Below are 22,444 nucleotides of genomic sequence, written 5' to 3'. Positions count from 1 at the left end.
GTTATCATACAACATGCTTGGAAGTTTTACAGACAACTGAATAGGCAAAGTTACTTAAACTAATCAACTAACGATTGTTATACTACATCTTGTAAGACCAAACTGCCTTAATATTTGGACTTTGAAACAAGAGTTACTTTTTAATAGTCCACTTACCACTGTTTTGTAGTAGACAAGTGGCTATTTCCATTCTTAGGTCAGCCATGCTTTGTGGAGAGGTAGACAACCTAAGTGCTTCACCATTCATGATGCATTCCGCAAACTAAAAAGAATGGTTATTGTGGTTGACCAAATGGGGTTTATGTTGCCATAAATACACACTGAAATTATGCATGATCAAACTGATTAACGATGCATTGATACACTGATTAAATTAATGCTTGAAAATTGAAGTCAACAGTTGTGTTGAATGGATGCTTAAACAGGATAAATATTATACTGGATCAATGCGCGTCAATGCTTGACATTTGGCTGACTCTGTGCTATAAGGTATTCTAGCAATATTCCCAATGTCGTCAGATTGCAATTGACGCCAACTGTCTAGTAGTTACTTTAAGCACAAGCGGCCCATGGGAACTGCCATCCTGTTGATGTGAATGGGGTAGTGTGTCACATGCCCATCTTGAATGGTAATAGCCCCTCTGTGCCATGAAGGACCTGAAACAAAGGAAAATATTCATTTTAAACAAAATTACCTATAAATGTATTGGCCATTGTTTTGTTTGTTTTTTCTCCTTTTTTCTCCTTTTTGCAGAACTCATTTAAAATATTGGTTTACCTGGTCACATCCCGACACCTTTTGTTTTTTACACTGCTCTCCCCCAGAGGATCCAGAAACAGAGCCCTCTTCTCTTGTGGAATCATAACCTAAATTATATAAAAAAATAAAATATTTCAACATAATTTCAACTTGATTGACTATTTAGAAACCAAAAATATTACTGTCAGAGTCCAGTGGTTATTTTCATTAATGACCCCAAATATATACTTGTACTCCTTTGGATCCATCTGTAATTTCAAATCAGTTAAATTACATGCATGCTTGTTTTACATTACTGCAGAAATATGAGGCATAATCTGTTGTAATCTCTTCTATTCCACTTTGGAAGTCAACCACCAACCTTAATTTTTGCTTTTTTTTGCAGCCATATGTTGCTCATTTCAAAGGAGTCTATGCAGGCTGCCTTTTTTGGAGAATGCAGGTTGTGTCGTTGTACTAATTGGTACATGTAGGCATTCATAACCTTACAGGAATGAATAAAGACAGATTATTAGTTTCAATAAAAAAATACAAATAAAAAGTAAGTAACTGGCCATCTTCCCAAATCCTTTAAATACGTCAGATAAACATATGCTTAAAAAGTCAATGCAAATGTATGCTTATAACCAGAATCAGAAATCATTTAAGTGCCAGGTCTCACCTCACTTTCCAGCTGTTGTGTGGGTGCAGTGCGATTAATGTCTGCATACAATAATTTGAATGGCCCTATCTTTGACAGCAGCACATATACAGATTTGCATCTGATACCTGATACTTGTCTGATACCTGGAAAATGTTAACATACAAAAGATTGCAGAGACCACATACAAGTGACTATAGAAGAACCTGCACAGTTCAGAGATAACATGTCTATCATTTAATTGTGAAGTACATACATGTTTCCAAATCAAAACAGCCAGCTGCTGTTGAAGAGCTGGCTGGAGACACCACCACTGGGCCTGGAGGCAGAGAGGCTGGATTGGCAGGAGATGAGGACACAACTGGGTCTGCAGCTGATGATGATGATGGTGATGATAAATTGGCCGTGGAAGTTAAATTGACCTGTAAAGATTTTTTTAACTTGTGTGGGATGCGGGGAAGCTGTTCAATACAGGGCTTTAAATGGTCAATGTTTATTTTTGGAACTGGAACACCCTTTTCATCTTCCAAAACAGCACTCTTGCCTTCCAAAGCTGTTTTATTTTATAGGGGCCAAGAAAGTTGGTCTCTAATTTGCCACCTTTGCGTTGCTCCATTCGGATATTTTGCCTCCACACCTTGTCACCTACATTAAATTTTGAGAGAGGGCGCTTTTTTTGCTTTCTCACTTTTTCTTGGGAAGCAGCCATGTTTGATTGTGCCTCCATCAAAATGTCATTCATTTTAATGGCCGACTCAGTGACTTCTTCAATTGACAAGTTGTCCTCTACACGCCTGTCAATCTGAAAAGAAAATTAACATTTTGCCATTAGTACCAACACATAAGGGATGATTTTATTTAGTGTTATTTATCGGTTGCATTTTATTTTTTACAATTTACTTATTAGTGTACAAAGCCATTAAAATACTGAGTAACATTACCTAAACAAAATTACGAAATTGTTCAAGGCTGGAGTTAAATTCAGTGTACTTCCTTTTTAAATTTAGTACATGCTGTGGTACCTACAAGTCACACGCTCCATTCAAGGCCATGATCGGCATGGCACCCCATGGTGTCATTACATTTGTCTGTATGCGGGATCCATGAGTGACCGTGAGATATTTAAGCTGTCTGGCATGGCAAACCTACTTACACCGGACATGGCAATGATGGTTGACAAAGGGTTCCTTGTGGATAATCTGGCTCCCTGCAAGGTTTAGCGGCCTGCCTTTCTCTCAAAAAACAAACTAATGAGTAGAAAGGATGTCAGGCAAACTCAATCCATTGCACGTCTTAGGGTTCATGTAGAGAGGTGTATTAGGAGGGTGAAAGAAAACAAACTTTTTGATAGAGACACACCACTTTCTGTGTGTGGAAGCATTGAGGAGCTGTTCAGTGTGGCGTGCTTCCTGGTCAACTACCAGTACGGACCACTGGGAAAGGCATGGGCAACTCGATAAATAACTGGATTGACATTTTCCTTTTTGCTTATTCTGTGCTTGTTAATAGTTTCTAATCAATGCATTTCTAATTGCAATAATTTCTTGTAAATACTTTCTAATGAATGTGCTGTATTTTTATTAAACAATTTCTTACCGGAATTGATTCATTGTAGACCCATTTGTTGGCATATTTTACATGATTAAAAATGTAATTATGGCTCAAGGCATGATAGCATTAAGAGGAGGTCACACAGAGAAGCATATTTAGGGTAATATATTTATTAAAATACTTAACTGCATCATTTACAATATTATTTAAGAATCAATGCTATCAATATATATTGTTTTTTCAAAAAATAAAATATTGCATATTAATCTGAGGGAATTAATAACTGGACAATGCATTTGGTTACCATAAACATACAGTAAAGAACAACAGCCGTCACAACCAGTTTCTGTGGTTTGATGAAAGCTAGGTGTTAGTTAGGTCATTAATTTGCCATTGTTAAAAAACAGGGTTCCAAAATGAAAAGAAAGCTATAACTTAAGCCTTTCTTGCAACACACACATAACTAGCTAACGTTACCAGTCGATGTGAGCAATAGTTACTGTGCAACCTGTTGCAAAAACGTCAGCTACCTTTATTTGAATACTCCCTTCCCTAGCCACATCAAAACCACAGAAAATGAACCTGATTGAGGCTTTGAACTGATGAACACTTCTTATTTCTACTCCCTACTCTGACATCGTGAGGCTTCTCGCTCTCTCATCGACCTGTAACAGATAGCCCTGACGCTCACCCTCCCTGATGCATCTTTGTTTGAAACTGTGGGACATTGGACATCATTCATGTTATGCATACACTTAATAGTACATCATTAAAACACTTCACACTGAATAAAATAGCCTGTCAAATTGTTGAAGTTAACCAGTGACATTAACTAGCGCTAGCTAGCTTGCCAGTCAGAAAAAAAGCTTGCCAGTCAGTTAGCTAATGTTGTATAACTTACCTTCATAGTTATCGATGTAACTAGATATATACATCTTGAACCCCTTCTCCCTTTTGCTCCTCGGAGCTGAGCTTGCCGCTTGTACTAACCGGTGTACATCACTTATTGTAACCTTTGGCAGCTCTTGGAGGCATCGTGTGTAAAAGAGCGCCATCATTCGTATCTCACCTCTCATCATATCTCGGAACCGGAAGCACTCAAGCGTACACTCAAGCCATGTTGCTCCTCCATCTTGAAAGTACATTTGCCAAAGAGGGACATACCCGTAAATTCAAGCTTCGCTTTTCGCGTTTCTTCTCGACAGGTAATATTAATTCAGCCTATTTGTGTATATTGGAAGTTTTATTGTTGCTTGGCTAATTATATCATGGTGTGCTGAGCATAACACTAGAACGACGTCTAGGATAGTTTTCCTCGCGTCAATGATGAAAAAGTATTGTTTACCTTATAACATAAATCCGTGTTCTATGACGGATAACATGAGATTAATATTTGAATTGCATTATAATTTGTTTGCCTTACGCTAGTGATGTTGTACAATATACAGAATAACGATAGCCCTGATAAAAGTTACTTTACTAAGATTAGCTTGCATTCGTCTGGGAACCTGATAGCTGATGTTAGCAATGAAATGGTTAAAAATAACGAAAACGTAAAACTATTATTCATTTTACATAGATTAATTTGATCATAGATCATTTGGCAAATTAAATAACTGCAAATTATAATAGTTTTCACAAATTACCTCATCACTTGAGTTGAAGCAACACTCACCGAAGAGGTCGAACTGGAAGCCATGACTAAATCGGCCACCATAGGAGTTGAAACGAAATCGAAATTGAGAGGAACAGAAACTATTATTCACTGGATGGTCATATACCTTTACACCGCTAGATGGGGGAAAATATCACACAGTGGAGCTTTAAAAACCAAGTCTTGTCAACATTTTCAGTACTTACATCTGAAATCTGACATAAATCTGAGAGCAGCTGGCTGCAGGGGTTCCTGTAATAGAGTTAATAATAGAGTTAATTAAGCAGCCTATGTTTTATGGTCAAATGAGAGGTAAATGTTGACTTAACACTACGTGAAGGTTAAAATCGGACGTAGTGGCAAACAACACGAGCAGGACTATGGCACACGTTAAAAGTTACCACACAATAAAAAAAACTATTGATTTTGTTCACTCCCACCGAGTCCCACTCATATTTTACTTGGAAAATGTTTAGTAAAATATCCATTTTGGATGAAAATGAGGGATTCTTACCTGTGTCTGATACCTGACCTTGTACAATCGATTCATCGGTCGCTCAATCACCCTTTAACCTTTCATAGACTGGTCTGATTTAAATAACAGAAGTGTCAATGGATGTTTCAGTAAAATATTTTAAAGTAATTAGTAAAAAAAGACAAATAAAATCATAAATGGTTGCAAACTTACCTCATGCAGATAATCCAAAATGTCGCTTTGTTTACGTTGGGAATAAAATATGGTATAATTCTGTTAAATAAGTGACATACTGTCGTTGGTCGACCACGCAACCCAAAGTGAACAAGTCTTCCCAACTGAGCACGCCAAGCAAAAGGCGACAGTGGCAAGGAACCAAAACTCCATCAGGGCATGATGGAGAAAAATAAACCTTGGGAGAAACCAGACTCAGTCGGGGTGCCAGTTCTCCTCTGGCCTATTAACACACCGTGGAAGATTATTATTCTGGCAACCTTACAGGTCAGAAATCATTAGACCAGAATATTCAAAATTTCAGGGTATCCCGGAAGAGACGGGTTTATTTAGGATGGTGCGTCGATTACACAAGAGTATGAATACAATACAAATGTAACAATGATCTGCTTGATCACATCACGGTGATCGCATGCTAATGCCAAGTGTAAACGCAGCCCCAATAAGTTACCTCTACTGTAGATTATTTCTGATAACAAGCAAATAAATAAGTCAATCACATTAGACATAAAGTCTAAATTACAGTAGACGCCAAAGTCATATGCAGTTATTTTCCAATATTGAGGGGGACAAGTCCCCCCCGTCTCCCCCGGTTCCTACGCCAGTGTTTGTGACAGTAGTATTATTAGGGTTTCTCATCCGTCACTTTACCACGTGACAGCAGCAAGCAGGCTGCTGTGGTAAACTTACCAGATTATCAAAAGGTGATGTCCAAAGGATATACAACGTAGAGAACAGTTTGATTCCATGATCGGAAATTGACCCAGTAGAAGTGCTCTCTATAGCGTTTGAAGAAGCAGCTTCCTGGATTCTGAACACCTCACTGGCCATTTCATCTGGTCGAATATGCCCAGGAGATGAAGTGACAACCTGGTGTATTCGCATTGTTGATGGGACCTGGGGGAAACTGTCTGGCATGTCCTTCATTGCCCTGTCAATAGATGCTTTGCTTGTATAGAAGAGTTTAAGAGTGGTTCCTGTGTGCACCAAGGCTTCAAACAGATATATTGCATTGTGTATATCTTGGCCGTGGCTCACCAACCGATCTGCACTCCTCTTCATAACACCTCCAACCCCATCTGGCGCCCCTTTACCGTGTCTGGCCTCGAAGAAATGCCATGTCCCAGCTTGGAATCCCTTTTTTTTGAGAAAGAAGGTGAAGAGGTAGAAGTTCCCCTTCTGGCGGTATGCATTTTGTGTGCAAGGTCCATCGCTGAGGAAATGGACCACTCTGGCAGCAGGGAAGAGGTCCTTGACATGAGACAGAATGGGGTTTAGATGTTCCCAAATGGCTGAGGGCCCCTTCAGTCATGATGGTGAGAAGGGGCTGAAGCAAACTGGCTCAGCTTCTGGTCCTACATATAAAACTCCAGTGTGCAGTGTTGCTTGCTCATGGGATGCTCCAAAGTGCACTGCCTGGATCTCAGATGCATATTTGTATAATTGTACATGTATAATTCTCTGAGAAGTCCAAGTGTATGACTCGTTCGTTCCCAGCCATGCTCCTCTTCAGTTCGCTGCTGTATCTATACTGTTGCCGGATGATGAATGCATGCCGTTTGAATTTCACAAGCATGTTTTGGAAGCGCTCTGAGGTCACCTAGTGTGGTCTCAACCTTCTTTTTGACTGTCTTCTTGAAGGTTGTTTCAGTGATGTCCTTTGTTTGTCCTTGGTGTCCTCTGTGATGTTTCTCCTTTCTGTCAGGGTCTGCATTTAGTCGTGCCCAACATCGTCTTTGTCCCCTTTAGATGCACTAACTTGAGCCATCTAATTGCAATCGGTTCGAATTGGAATAAGTAGTCATCATTACTCAAAGCTAATAAATGACAATTATATCTATACATGTTTTGAAATATCATTAATATACAAAGTTTAACCTCAAAAGCAGTGCTACATATGCCTAGGTAAAAGAGGGACGAAATTTAGAACATTTGTTGATGCGGATAAAAAGTAGTGATCGACCGATATATCGGATTCCCGATATTTTTCCCGATATTTAAGCATTTTCCCTTAACCGGGTATCGGTTTTGTAATATCGGATTTTCCGATAAATGGCGGCATCTTGTGGACGTTTTGAGAACTGCATACAAGCGCACCATTAAAGAACTGCGTCTGAAGGGAGATTATCAACAGCGGTGTTCAGAGGTAAAATAACCTGCATCCCTTAATTAATACACTTTGTTTAACATAACAGTTATGCAAAATTGAGATAACCTCAAATAAGATGTTGATATGTATAGGTAGTTTAAACTTGGCGCTAGAGACGAACTCACTGACGGAGTCAGTCAGGCAATCCGTCATCATGTTAGAATAAAGACGTATCTTCACATGAATGAAATAAAACAGCCATTAACACTTTTAAAACTGTAGTTTAAAATGAATCATTAAAGGGGGGGTGAAATGCTGTTTCATGCATACTGATCTTTTTACACTGTTAAAGACTTGGAATCCCATACTAAACATAGACAAAGTTTCAAAAGTTAAGGTGGACGTTTGATGGGAGTATTTCTTTGTCAAAAATACTACTTCCGGTTAGTCATAAGTTTCGGCAAGTTTTTTGAGATCATGCGTCCCCTTTGACGTTAATGGGGGCGGAATTTCCTTGTATGGGCCTTACGGACAATTCTACCGGAAGCGCGTGAGAGAGAGAGAGAGAGAGAGAGAGAGAGAGAGAGAGAGAGGGAGAGAGCGAAAGCAACAGGCTACGCCCATCAAAGCGCTGGCTTGTAGAATGCTAAACAGGTGATATAACCAGTAGCTACTGACTTACCCACTGATAGGCCGGCGGTCGATCTGTATTAGCACTTTCCTCACGCGACGGGCGAATCACTTTCCTCACAGAGCGAATCACTTTCCTCACAGAGCGACTCACTTTCCTCACGCGGCGGGCGAATCACTTTCCTCACTGAGCGAATCACTTTCCTCACAGAGCGAATCACTTTCCTCACGTGGCGGGCGAATCACTTTCCTCACAGAGCGACTCACTTTCCTCACTGCAGCGCGCTGCTGCACACGTCATTATTTAGCTCCGCTCACACGACACGCCCCCACCCGCTCGGCTTTTTTCGGAAAGACTCGGAACAGCGCATCTTTCTTATATAATTATAAAAAAAATAAAGACTTTTCGGAGATATGCAGGATGCAATGCTACTCTATAGGTACTCAAGATTGACATGACACTGACTGAAACTGAGTGTTTCACCCCCCCTTTAAGCCTTTCTCCGCGAGACGTGTGTTAAACGCAGAGATGAAAACAGCCCCCTGTCATCAGGATAATTCAGAGACTGACACAAACATTCATTTTGATACCGTACTAGATGAGATTGACATAAACAAACCAGCGAATACATCAGCTTTTACAATGTTTGCATAATCCAGAGAATATTCACTCTTCAGTCTATTAAACACTTTTAAAACTAGTTTAAAATGAATGCTTATATTTATGCTCACAGTTATGGGGATTTGATAGACTCAACTCTCATTTAAGTTCTCCATTTGAAAACTTTAGACTTTAGAAATGTATTTTGCCTGTTGTTAATATGGCTGTATTTATAAATAAAAAGGTAAAAAACAGCATTAATGTTAAAAAGACTTTGCTCTGTATTTTTAAAAAAAACAATTCTGACTATTTATTGATGTAAATTGTTCTGTATGTAAGTGAAACTGCAAAAATTACAGTGTTTAAAAAGTTCAGTTCAGATGCTGTTGCTGTAATTGTAAAAAACTATATCGGTTATCGGCACATAAACATGGAAATAATCGGTATCGGTAACGTTTATAAAAAATCAATATCGGTCGATCACTAATAAAAAGCTTCAAATTTATTCAAATTATGTTTAAATATGGCATGCAATACATTTTACTGTGACAGGGCCTGATCCTTTAGCTTTTCCTCCTCCTAAAAAAAAATTCATACAAAAACAAGCTTAAAATCATACAATTCATAGTTTTCAAGTGTCGTCACACGGTTATAGGAATGCCCACCTGGAGGGCAAAACAAGGCTTTTCTCTATTGACCGCCAGTCATTTTTTAAGGTTTGTAGTCAGTATTAATGCAGTAAGACAGTGATATTAAAATACCAAATTCAATATACAGCTTATTGATGTGGCATACTGTAGACAGGAAAGCAGATGAACACAGAATATTAGTGCAACTCAAGGTTTCTCATGAAGTGTTTTCACCATCAAAACACATTATAAAGAAAACACGTTGTGTTAATATTCTTGGCTCATCTACTCGCTTGTTCATAGTATGGGTCATCAAAAAGGTGTAAACTGAATTTGATATTTTAATATCACTGTTATAGTACATTATGGCACTTTAAATAATTATTCTTCAGCCTGTCGTCGTTTCACCCTCCATCTGCTTGATCAGCTTCTGTGACGGTTTTACTGCGTAATTAATCTGTGTTTAAAATTAAGTGTTGCAACTACGCGATTAAAAATAAAACCCATATCAACAAATCCTAGATAAGCGTTAAACTTTCCTTAATTGAATCCTTATTGGTGCAACTCCCACTGTAGTGTTTTTCACTTTAATCATGTTAAAAACGTCCGCTTTGTTTTTAGTGATTGAAATGCTGCAGCAGGTGCTGTATATGGATCATAAGTGCCCAAAATGTGAATCTTGTTCACATATTTTTGTTTTAAGATGGAAATTTGATAGCCTTGTGCTGCAGTTCAATGGAGTTTTATGGCGGTTTTGCCCTCCAAGGCTCTGCGATAGTCACTTAACTGAAAACTATGGATTAGATGACAGAACTCAACTTTGACCAGTGTCCGGTTCTCCTCAGTCAAATTACGTCACTTCCTCTGAGTCATGCACACATTTTATGTAGAGTTTTATGTTAACGTGACAGGACTGACCAAAAAAATGGGGACAGTTGGAAAATAGGATTTATTTGTAGAATTTTTTAGCATAACAAAGCTGTATCTTCAATTCGGCTGAGGACAAATACAAGGACAGGATTTGTACCTTTTAAAAAGTGCTTTTAATAAAGAAAAAAAAAAAAACATCTGGGAACCTAATGAAGGACACATTCATTTACAGAACAATTCACAGAAATTAACCATCAGTCAGTTTTAGACATTTTTAAATGAAATGCTTTTAATTACCTGTAAACATTTCAAGGACAGATATTGTATGTTTCTGGTAGAATGTCCCTTCTAACCTAGTGAGCCTCACTAACAGGTGCTTGCAGTTTGAAACCTCCTGTAGGCCTATCTGTTTCATGAACGTTAAAGGGGGGGTGAAACACTCAGTTTCAGTCAGTGTCATGTCAATCTTGAGTACCTATAGAGTAGCATTGCATCCTGCATATCTCCGAAAAGTCTTTATTTTTTTAATAATTATATAAGAAAGATGCGCTGTTCCGAGTCTTTCCGAAAAAAGCCGAGCGGGTGGGGGCGTATCGTGTGAGCGGAGCTAAATAGTGACGTGTGCGTGCCGCTGCTATTGTGTTGAGTGTGTCGTAAAGCCATCCCTAACAGCGGGGAAAAAACTTTATTCAAAATAAAAATATGGCTTTTAATCAGATACAGCCATACATCTATGATCCGGAATCAGACCCAGAGGCTGCAGTTGACAAGGAGCAGCAGCAAAAACGACTAGAGCAGGACGTCTCTATGTGGTACAAGTTATACACTAACTATATAATATGCTTAGCGGCTTGTGTTATTTAGGGAAGTGCAGTTGTGCACGTGTGTGTGTGTGTTTACGCGTGGTTTGTGTAGACAGTAAGCGGAAGGCTAAGTTAGTGTTTACATAGAAAGACACGGAATAGTAGCGCATTTGAATGAAGAAGCGCGCTTATTTAGTTCAACATATTTCCCCACTCTTTGTGTATTGTTGTTTGGAGTGATTTTACAATACACAAACATAAAGTTACACATATAGTGGCCAGCTAAACAAATGTACACGCACTACACATCGCATGCTCCATTGATCAATTAACTATACGTGATCATGTTTGGGCTACTTGATGAGCATAGGCAAAAACACAGACATTTGAAGCAGTCTCACTCACCGCCTGCGGTACTAACGTTGGGACCTTTATCGTTGGGACTGCTCCATCCTTCAGCATTAGGCGATCGGGAAAATCCGGCGTCGAGCTGGGCCTTGTTTATGAAACAGTCGGCACCGAAATGCAGCGAACAGATATAAACATTCGCGCAACTCAGTTGCTGATCCGGAAAAGCAAATTATATCCACTGTTGCCTTACCGCGGGGTTTTGGGGGAATCTGTGCAGGACTGTCTTGGTCTGGCAACCAAAAACGCACTTTTTTGGTGACATTGTTATGTGCACATCACCTGGCAGCCTACAAGCCAGCGCTTTGATGGGCGTAGCCTGTTGCTTTCGCTCTCTCTCTCTCTCTCTCTCAAGCGCTTCCGGTAGAATTGTCCGTAAGGCCCATACAAGGAAATTCCGCCCCCATTAACGTCAAAGGGGACGCATGATCGCAAAAAACTTGCCGAAACTTATGACTAACCGGAAGTAGTATTTTTGACAAAGAAATACTCCCATCAAACGTCCACCTTAACTTTTGAAACTTTGTCCATGTTTAGTATGGGATTCCAAGTCTTTAACAGTGTAAAAAGATCAGTATGCATGAAACAGCATTTCACACCCCTTTAAGCTACCTGAATACTACGTTTTATATTTCAATTTTATCTCTTTTTTATGTTTTGTGATATTTACTATACAATAATCCAATCCACTTTATTTATATAGCACAATTAAGAAACAACAATCAGTTTCCAAAGTGCTGCACAAAAAATAAAAATAATAAATAAATACTCTATTCAATTTCACCAGCCTCCATTCAAACAATAAAAACTAGTAAAATTGAATGAGCAATACAAGAAAAAAGCAAAAAACATATATAAAATCAATAAGATACAGGACCACACAACTCACGCGGAGTTGAAAGCCAAGGAATAAAAATGGGTCTTAAGACGAGACTTAAAGGACAACTCCGGTGAGAAATGACCCTAGGGTTAATTAACAGATGGTTACCGAGTAGATCGTTCTCTGGGATGCGTTTTCATGGAAATCGAATGTAAAGAGTTTTATCTTTAAAAACAGATTAGCTTATAACACTAGTCTATGGGGCACAGAGTAGTGAAATTAAATCGCTAGTTAATACCACTAACAAGGCTAAAAATAGCCTCACACTAACACAGTAGCATAAGGAGGGTCTCTACATGCAAACCGAAGCATTGAGAACTTTGTAAGAATACAAACAGTTTAATAAGAAGACAGTTTATAGACATACTGCATTACGCGTTCACGGACAGGCGCCATCTTGGAAAACAGTCTCGACTCATCGAGCGACGAGCGCTGTGCTAAGTGATGAACTGTGACTTGGAATCTCATATGGTCCGTTGTTTCCGGAAGAAAACACTGAACACAACAGAGAAAATAAATAAATAAATACAAAAATGTCCATGTTATTACATTTCACAAACTTAATTCCTATCGACCAGCTCACTTAGAACAGCGCTCATGGATCGATTCATCGAGACTGTTTTTCGAGATGGCTACTGTCCGTGAACGCGTAAGGCACTATGTTTACAACGTATCTTCTTATTAAACTGTTTGTACTCTTACAAAGTTCTCAATGCTTCGGTTTGCATGTAGGGACCCTCATTATGCTGCCGTGTTAGTGTGAGGCTATTTTGAGCCTTGTTAGTGGTATTAACTAGCGATTTAATTTTACCACCCTGTATCAACCCTGTGCCCCATAGACTAGTGTTATAAGCTAATCTGTTTTTAAAGATAAAACATTCGATTTTCAAGAAAACGCATCCCAGAGAACGATCTACTCGGTAACCATCTGTTAATTACCCCTAGGTTCATTTCTCACCGGAGTTGTCCTTTAAAACATTCAACTGTGGGAGCCGTTCTGACCAGGGGAAGCAGAGCGTTCCACAATCTGGGGCCAATCACTGCGAAAGCCCGGTCCCCCGTGGTTTTAATTCTGGTCTTAGGAACCAAAAGCTGGAGCTGGCCCTCAGACCTTGATTTACGGTGTATACATTTGGATGAGGTTCGTGATATACTGTGGGGCCAGTCCATTCAAAGCTTTAAAAACAAACAATAAAATCTTAAAATCAATTCTAAATCGAACAGCGAAGTGAGGATGGGGGTAATGATGAAAAAAGCGAAGATGAAAAAAATTTACGACTGTTAAATTGGACAATTACCTGATGGATGATGGAAGTTTTCAGCCCCCTGTTCAAATACACTCATGGCTAGTGCAGGGCTGTAGTGTGTGTTACGTCAATGAGGCTACGTTTGTAATTTTGACTTTAATCTCAAAATATTTCAACTTTATTCTCGAAATATTCAGATTTCATTCTCGAAATATTTAAACTTTAATCGACTTTTTTTGTTTGTTTTTTGACTCGATCTCCTCCATCTGTGTTTGATCATCTCTGAATCTGATCTGGAGTCAGTCTTTCACAAAAACGTGAATTTCTCAGCTTTTTTTTTTTTTTTTTTAAGAAGAGGGTCAACTCTTTCTTTTGATATATTGCATGATCAGATATTCATAAAACAACATTTTCTATGGGCTATTCAATTTTGGTGAAAATGGTAAAAAAAAGCCCTGGTGGTGGCTGACTATTTCTTTTGTAAAAACACTGGCGGTGGCGGGGAAAGAGTTAAGCCCCCCAAAAGGCACAAAAACATTTAAAAATCACCTTGAAATTTCAATGCACTATATTCCCAGTTTTCTGAAACTTTTCCATAGTTTAATGTGTGAGGTACAGATGAATATTTACGACGAAGACTGTCCCAATTCAAACGTTGCAGCCTTCAAAGGACGCATTTGAAGGCCGATTGCGTCACAGCAGAGCTGTGAAGGCTGTCCCAATTCAAACGCTGCACCCTTTGAAGGCCGGCTGCGTCATCCTGGCACGACTAGGCTGCCCAAATTTGGAATGTCATTAAAATGCCACTCCTTATGCGCCCTTCACTTCTCAGGCGAATGAAGGATACAACAATGGACACTACGCACCCTACCCTACCCTACCCCACAATTCATAGCGCGCAGGTGACGAAAATTATTTGTATTAATTGGATGCAAGCTGCCATAAATTCCCAATGAAGAAAAAGTTTTATTCAAAAAAAATGGCGAGTTCTAAAGGTGGTTCTGTGGCTGAGGAATTCACATATAAATGTAAGTAGTATTGTGTTTTAATTAATTCAAATTGCTATCTAAAACAAGTGTTAAAAGCATAAATATGGACCAAGCTAAGTTAAATTAATCAAATACTAAATGTAATATCAGCTAAATGCTTTTCTTAGTAGGCTATTTTTTTATTTATTTTTATTTTTTCTGTTCTCCAAATATCAAACAATTATTTCATTAGGAAGCATTTAGCATTTAAGCATTAAGTAGCCTAACGTTAGCCTAAGTTGCTTAAAATAATTTTAAACATATATCTTGTTCTCTGTTTAACAGAAAACGGTCATTCTGACCATATAGCTACTATTTTTCGTACTTCCTTTTTGTCATATTTACATTCGAAGGTTCTATTTAGGTATTGGAATTAAGCTTTATATGTCGATCATATTTTATGACTGCATAACCATAAAAAAAGCGTAAAAATCCTCAATTTAAATAAAACCGAACAACATGAAATAAACGGTGCACCGAGGGCAAATCGAACGCAGATATGTCTACAAATTATGCGCTAAACCGCGTCCAAAGGTGCGTGCCTTGCTTTGTGTGTGGCAAGCGGGAGAGCAAGTTGTTGTTGTTTTTTTCATCGCAGTGAAAATGTTGTTTTTGATTCTAAATGAAGATTAAAGAAGAATATTTCGTTAGATAAAAAAAACATGTTGTGAATTATGGAAGTTATTAGATGTTTCTTATGCACTTGTAACTTTTGGACTTTACTGCTCCTGGAGTTATTGGTAATGTTTAGATGGCTCGAACCGTAAACAGTCCTATGCAGACACCAGCATCTTCAAGGCTCTCAAGCAAGGCTAAAACCTCTGCGCCTGACAATCTTTTTCTTGCTGACACTTCAAAGGTCAATAGCATATCTAAACAAAGTTGGTATAGGCATCAGTGACGCGCATCTTCACAGGCGGGGAAAACAAATCTATAAATAGTTAGAACTCTTTTGTAATTTTAATAAAACATGAATATTAGAACAAAAATGTAGGCTAAAAGTCAGGGTACTAGCTAGGCTATGGGTTTAATTTAAATTTATTTTATTGCAAAATTTAAAAACGGTCAAAATGACTGCCTTGGTAGTTAAGGTTACATTATTTTGCTTAACCCGCTGGCATATTATTTTAGTTTACTTAAAGCAAAACACTCACCCAATTTAAAGTTATATTTCCCCAAACCAAAACTTGTAACTGCCTCTTGATTTCATAATTTTGAGGTGTTTAAACTAGCCCTACAAACAGGACAAAAAAAAAAAAAAACTAAGAAAAGCAAGGTTTTTTTTAATGTACTTATTTTTTTTAGCCTTGAATTTTAAGTACAAATGTATATTCAAGTAGCTAAATAAAACAGCAGCACAAATGCAGAAGAAATGAAGCCAAAATGAAGCTGAAATGTGATAGATTAAATTACCTGAAAAACAGACTGCAATACATATTTTAATGTTATTCAAATAGCTGGTGAAACAAGTGTTAAAATCCAGGGGTGTTAAAATCCAGGGGTGTTTAAAAAAAAAAAAAAAAAAAAAAAAAAAAGTTACTAAAAAAAAACAGTTACACCTGCGCAGCTTCTTTTGTCAGGTGGTCTGAGGCTAAACTTGTTGTAATACTTTGTTTTGTTTCAGGGACAAAGGAGCAGACTGCTCAGTTCATTAAACTGACGGCTGAAATGATGCTCTTTTTACTGGGGCCAAAAACTCTGCCCTTGTGACTTGGCGGTAAGGCATTAACCTTTTGTAATATTTAATTTAGCTGCATATTGTTAAACAAATATAGGCCACAGAAAGGCCTTGGCAATGAGACAACAACTACATTATACAATAGTCTTTCACTTTGCTGTTGTTGTTTTTTTTAAAGTGCTGTCATGGAAGATATGTCTACAAATGTTTTTAGCAAACTTGAGGATCCAGGCATACAATTTGTGGAGTATTTTCTATAGAAATGTACAACTGTGTAATTTACTAATGATTGTAAGATTAATAATAATTAGTAATTCATTACATTTATATCCCTGGGACCCAGAAAAAAAAAAGTTTTTCGAATTTTGTATTTTTTCATGTCATTAGATTGTTTAGAGCATAAGAAACAAATGGACATATAATTTTTTGGGAAAATTATATTTTATTCATATTTTATGATATGTCCTCTGTAGTTGACACCAGGACTCAGTCGTTAAATTTTTTTAATGAAATGAAATTGCACGTATAGGCCAAAACAATGGGATTTATTTTTAACTCACAAATACATTTTTAAGTTTCAGGATTTTTTTAAAACAAAAATTTTTAAAAGATGATTCTGAGCTATGTTATAAAAGATATTACTGAATGCTTTGATATACAATCTTACTTTATGCAATATGTGTGTAAAATGGCCATACTTGGATTTTCCCATTCAATACAATGTATCGGTATATTGCATCTAATTTGCATATTATTGTGTTCTTGGTGCAACATGTAATGAAAAAAAGAAGTCTAATAAGGGGAGTAATAATTGGCAACATTTTCATAATAATATGTAATATTTCATAGGAATATTGATATGTAATTTATTTCCCTATTTACTGTTTGTGTCTCCAAAATGCCTGATAAACATGATTTATGTCCTGGTGTCCTCTACAGTGGACATTTATGAAATCAATGCCCTGTTTTGTAACAAAAAGTCATATTTTGATTAGAAACTCCATAGCATTTTCCTGAGATGTTGATTTATAACAAACAATTAGAAAATTAATCAGATTTAAATTATAATTACAAAATATTATCATATTTCCATAAGAGTGCTAAAAATTAATGTCAGCCATTTTTAAAGACCAAGAAGTTGTTGTTGTCCTGGTGAAACCTCCAAACATTTGGTATCTGTGCAAAGCCCTGAATGTGCTCTATAAAGGACATCCGGACTCAAAACTGTGACGTGTGTGATGTCACAGAAACTCACTAAAATATAATGTCCACTACAGTGGACAAAAGTCTATTACTGGGTCCCAGGAGGATATAGCACTTTTCTAGACACCCAAAGCGCTTTACATATAGAAGGGGGGAACGTCCTCAACCACCACCAATTTGCACCCTGTCTTGGTATCTATTTATTTATTTATTTTCACAAGTCTTTCCCTTTTCTCTTGTTTTAGGCGAATTCTGGAGAAAATGGAGCTGTTGGGGAAGGTCAGGCCCTTGCAGGCCAAAAAAAAATGGGACAATTTAAAAAAAAAAATACAAGGTAAGCAAGTCAGTTGACACGTTTGCTGAAATGTGGTTGTTGTTGTTGTTAACAAGACATGGTCTATGCTCTGCCTTAGGATTGCAAGTGTCCTGGGACAGGTGAGGGGGTGAGCGGGAAATCCACTGCTGCAACTTGGCCGTGGTTTGTCTACATGGATAAGGTATTGGGACAGAGGCCTTCCAACAACCCCCCTGTCCTAATTGCCTCCATCCCTGATGACCAACCAGGGTCAAGTTCAGCAGCCCCAGCCCCAGCCTGAAAAAGGGGCCGGGAGGATGAACTCATTGAGCTAATGAGGGAGGACATGATGGTTCAAAGGGAAACCGAGGCAAGGAGGGCACAAGACAGCAGGGAGAGGATGGACAGACTCTTTTCTCTCCTTGAGAAAATGATTGAAAAATAATTTATGTACTTTTTGGATATATTTGTTTTCAGTTATTTCTGTTCAAATTTTATTTTGTAAGTGCAATTGAAGTGATATTTATTTATATTTGGAATTTAAGTTTGTTGTAAATGAAGTGCAGCAATTTCTGTAAAGTTTTTTTTATTATTTATTAATATATAAGCTGGTATTTGGAAATAAACAAATATGGAAACTGAAAACTTTTTATGTAATTTATAAACACTAGGCATGCAAATTTCCATTTGTACATACATTATTGTTTTTAACTATTGACAACAACAGAAAAACTTAATAATAATGGAGAGGGAGGGGTGCACTCTCTCTCATTCAGCGGAGCAGGGAGACCCTGATTGTGCTGCTGGATGGGATGGGCTCCACAATAGAGACCCTGGTAAGGTCTCTGCCGGTGGGACATCATCTGGGATGGTCTCAGTGTGTTTGTGTGCATATTTCCACTGTACACTGCATTGTCCATCAACGGCTTTGCAGGGCTGGCACAATCAACGGCTGTCATGTCACTATTTTCAGAAAGAGGGAAGAATAAAATAAGTGAACTTGCAATCTCAAATCAAACCATGAAATATTATAAATATGCAAAACCAATTTTTCCCCTTAGGTATTGTAGCTTTATAACTCTTACTTGCCTGTTACAAATAGTTATGGTCAGCGGGTACCTCCTCCAGGGCAGACACCGCTGCAGACAGCTGGTCTCTCCATGGAGCACCACTGACCGTCTCCAAATCCTGCCCCCCTCATCCTCTGCCACGTCCTGATCATCCTCATGCTCATCCTCCGGGCCCATGATGTCACCAACCTCAAGGCAGATGTTAGGGAGGATGGCACAGGCTGTTATGACCTGAAATGGAAAGATATATATATATTTAGACAGATTGAAGTTGTTTTCAGTACTTTTAAAATGTATTTTCAGTTTACTTACGTGAGGTACAAAGGTGTGGTGCACCTCCAGCGCATGCAAGAAGATGGCCCTAAACCTGGTCTTCATCATCCCAAAAGCACGCTCTATAATGGAGAGTGCCCTGGAATGATGAAGATTAAAGCGCTGGGCTCCCACACCTTGTACTGGCCTCTTGTAGGGAGTGTTGAGGGGTGTGGGTGTTGGAGAAATGGGTACCCTCCGTCTGCCAGGATGAAGTGCCCTGAAGGAGGATTCACTGACCTCCTGTACAGTGGGCTGTGGCGGAGCACTCGTGCATCATGCACTGACCCGGGCCAGCCCACGTACGTGTCAATGAAGCGGCCCTGATGGTCACAAACTGCCTGCAGGATGATGGATGGAAACAGTTTCCTGTTCCTGTAGCAATGACCATCAGGGCCGCTTGGTGGCTTGATACGGACATGGCAGCCGTCGATTGCTCCTGCAGCTTTAAGGAAAGCTCTGTGCCTTGCCAGCCCTGCAAACCCACGGCAAACTGCCTCCAGCTTCTCTGGGGTGTTGGGGAGATGAATTACTTGGTGGCGAATGGCCACCACCTCCTCAGCGACTCGGTGGACAATGTGGTGGACAGTGGAACGAGGCATGTCAAATGCTCTGTAGACCACCCTGTATGATGTACCACACGCCAGCCAGAAAAGAAACACTAGGGTCTCGATTGTGGAACCCCATCCATGTCGACGTTCATTTAGCAAATCCAGCAGCACTGTCAGGGCCTCCCTGCTCTGCCGAAAATCAGGACGTGTATCGGAATCACTAAAAAATCTGTCCAGCAGTGGGACATTCAGGTTAATCCTGCAGTACAGGGGTCTGGTCTAATTTAGGGAAAGAAGAAAAAGAGAAATTGAGAAATCAGTGATGGTTTGGCAGTAATATGATTGCTGCACTACGTTTTATGTTGCATTTTACTTTTTACTAAAGTAGGTCTACATGTACAAATGTAAAGTATATTAAACAAATTTAGTTCCTTCACCACTCCTCATTTTTAAAATGAAACTAACAAAATAAAATTATTGTTTCTTGTTTTTATGGTTCAATTGCCTACAAACAAAAACTGGGTTGAAAACCTGTCTAAATACATTCACCATGGTCAAGAGTATAAACTATAGCCTATCAAATATCATCTTGGCAACATATAAATCAACATTCAAACTGCTTTATGTGTATTTTGTTTCTTCATGTGTCATAAGATTATACAAGTTAGTTGAAACCAAATACTTAGCTACAAATAAAATGTATAATCCGTCAATAAGAATGCAGAAAACCAGTCCAACTTACCTGCCTATGATCTTGGCAAAGTCTCAGATAAATGACCTGGCATCGCCGGGGTTGAAACCCCACCATCTCCTCCAGTAACTCATACAAAATAAAAATAAAAACTAGCAATTCTGGCTCCATAGTTGTCAGGATGGCAGCTTACACAGTTTGCTAGGTGGCAGCAGTGGTAAAAGGGAACAGCTTGTGGCTCAATTATCAATTACCAATGAAGGCTACATTTGGAGCCTCCTTTGAAGGACTTGTAAGCTGCATCCTTAGAAGGATGCATCCTTCAAAGGACGCAGCCCCTGAATTGGGACACAGCCTCTGTGTTTTCTAATGGACGTGAGGCAAACTAAACTATAAAATTACACCTCAAATATTTTTTCCCAAAGTTAGTTTATGTCATTGAAGGCAGTTTAATTTCAAGTTTTTTAAAAATAAGTTTAGTTTTACTTAGTTATCTGATTCTATAAAAACGGGGGTGTGTGACATCATGATTGACAGCTGAGATCGATGTCTTCTCTGAGTGTTGTCGTCACTGAGGCACTAAGAGACTTTTTTCGGGATTTTTGGGAGCAGATTGGAGCTTTAGCTTTAATTTCTTCATTTCCATATCTGTTTATTTCACACCAACATAATTATTTGTTCTGCATCTGTGAGAGTGTGGGCCGGCTTTTTATATCGCAGCTGTGCTTCCTGCTCTACTTCCTGCTCTCTACTGCGCAGACTCGGTCCCAAGATGTCAGCGCCGTGCAGGCCGTCTGAAAGCTTCAAATCTGGCAAGCGGAAACGGATGATGTCGAGTCGTCCATATTTTTTACGGTCTATGGTTAGATCACAACACTGGACCATAGGGGTGTAAGAAAATATCGATACACGTGAATACCGCGATATTATGTTTGGCGATACTGTATCGATTTCTCAAAAACACTATCGATATTTAAATATTTATTTATTTACATCCAAGATTTGTGGCTTTGTGTTCGGTTTAAACTACAGACTGTATAACACCCAACCGCTAGATGGCAGTGTGTTATCTCAGAACGTATAACTGTGACGCGGAGCCGGGGAAGCGCAAGGTAAAAGTGCGCGCATCGTTACTGTTTGCATTAGCAAACCCAGCTCTCAAGACGATAGCATTATTCCGCTCCTGCAGTATACAGAGCTGAAGTGTGGACTCATTTTGGCTTCAGCTAAAAAGAAGCCACTAAGGAAATCAACAAGAATCATTTTGTTTGCAAAATAGGCAAAGTTAAAATCTAATACTCGGGAAACACATTGAAACAGAGAGCTCGCTTAACATCCTGACGTCACCCGCGCTGCTGAGAAGCATTTCGATGTAATGTCCTGCACGTTTTCCACTCAGTAACAAAATAAACACATGCCAAAACTGACAGCGGTGGCAGGAGAACGAAAGATAATAGCGATGCGGATATGATGACCAGCTCTGCAGTTCAGTAACGTTACTTGAAATAGCACTTTATACAATAGACTGCTTTATAGAAAACAGCTTAAATGTATTAAATATAAAACAAACAGTCATTCAGTCATGAAATGGACTGCACTTTCGGTTGTTAAATAGATGATCTGAAGACCAGATCCACTGCTGATGTCAGGCAGACCCCGCAAGACAACTGCTCGAGAGGACCGTTTGTTGGCTCGAAAATTCAAGGCCAGCCCATTTTCCACTGCAGCAGAGCTCCACGAGACCTGGTCACCTGAAGTCCCTGTGTCAACCAGAACAGTTTGTCGGATTCTGTCTCGAAATGGCCTCCATGGTCGAATCAGTGCCCAGAAGCCAGCACTAAACAAAAGACAATTGAAAAACCGTGTGGCATTTGCCAAGGCCCACAGCCTGCTAAAAGGATGGACGTTGGAAACGTGGCAGAAGGTGGATTTTTCAGATGAATCTTCTGTTGAATTACACCACAGTCGACGCAAACATTGCAGGAGACCTACTGGTAACAGAATGGATCCGAGATTCACCCAGAAAACAGTGAAGTTTGGTCTGGGGTCACATCCAGTATGGGAGTGTGCGAGAGATCTGCAGGGTGGAAGGCAACATCAATAGTCTAAAATACCAAGAAATCTTAGCTACCTCTTATATTCCCA

At 39.0% G+C, this 22,444-nt stretch overlaps 1 pseudogene; it reads right to left on the bottom strand.

Moving 5' to 3' along the window:
• Positions 1-609: 609 nt before the first annotated feature.
• On the bottom strand, positions 610-20,416 carry LOC137079121 (uncharacterized; annotated as a pseudogene).
• Positions 20,417-22,444: the final 2,028 nt, after the last annotated feature.

Source organism: Pseudorasbora parva, chromosome 6 (assembly GCF_024679245.1).
Source record: "Pseudorasbora parva isolate DD20220531a chromosome 6, ASM2467924v1, whole genome shotgun sequence".
In the NCBI taxonomy this organism is placed as follows: domain Eukaryota; kingdom Metazoa; phylum Chordata; class Actinopteri; order Cypriniformes; family Gobionidae; genus Pseudorasbora; species Pseudorasbora parva.
The sequence above is the reverse complement of the archived record's forward strand: the minus strand, read 5'-3'. Positions and strand labels throughout refer to the sequence as shown.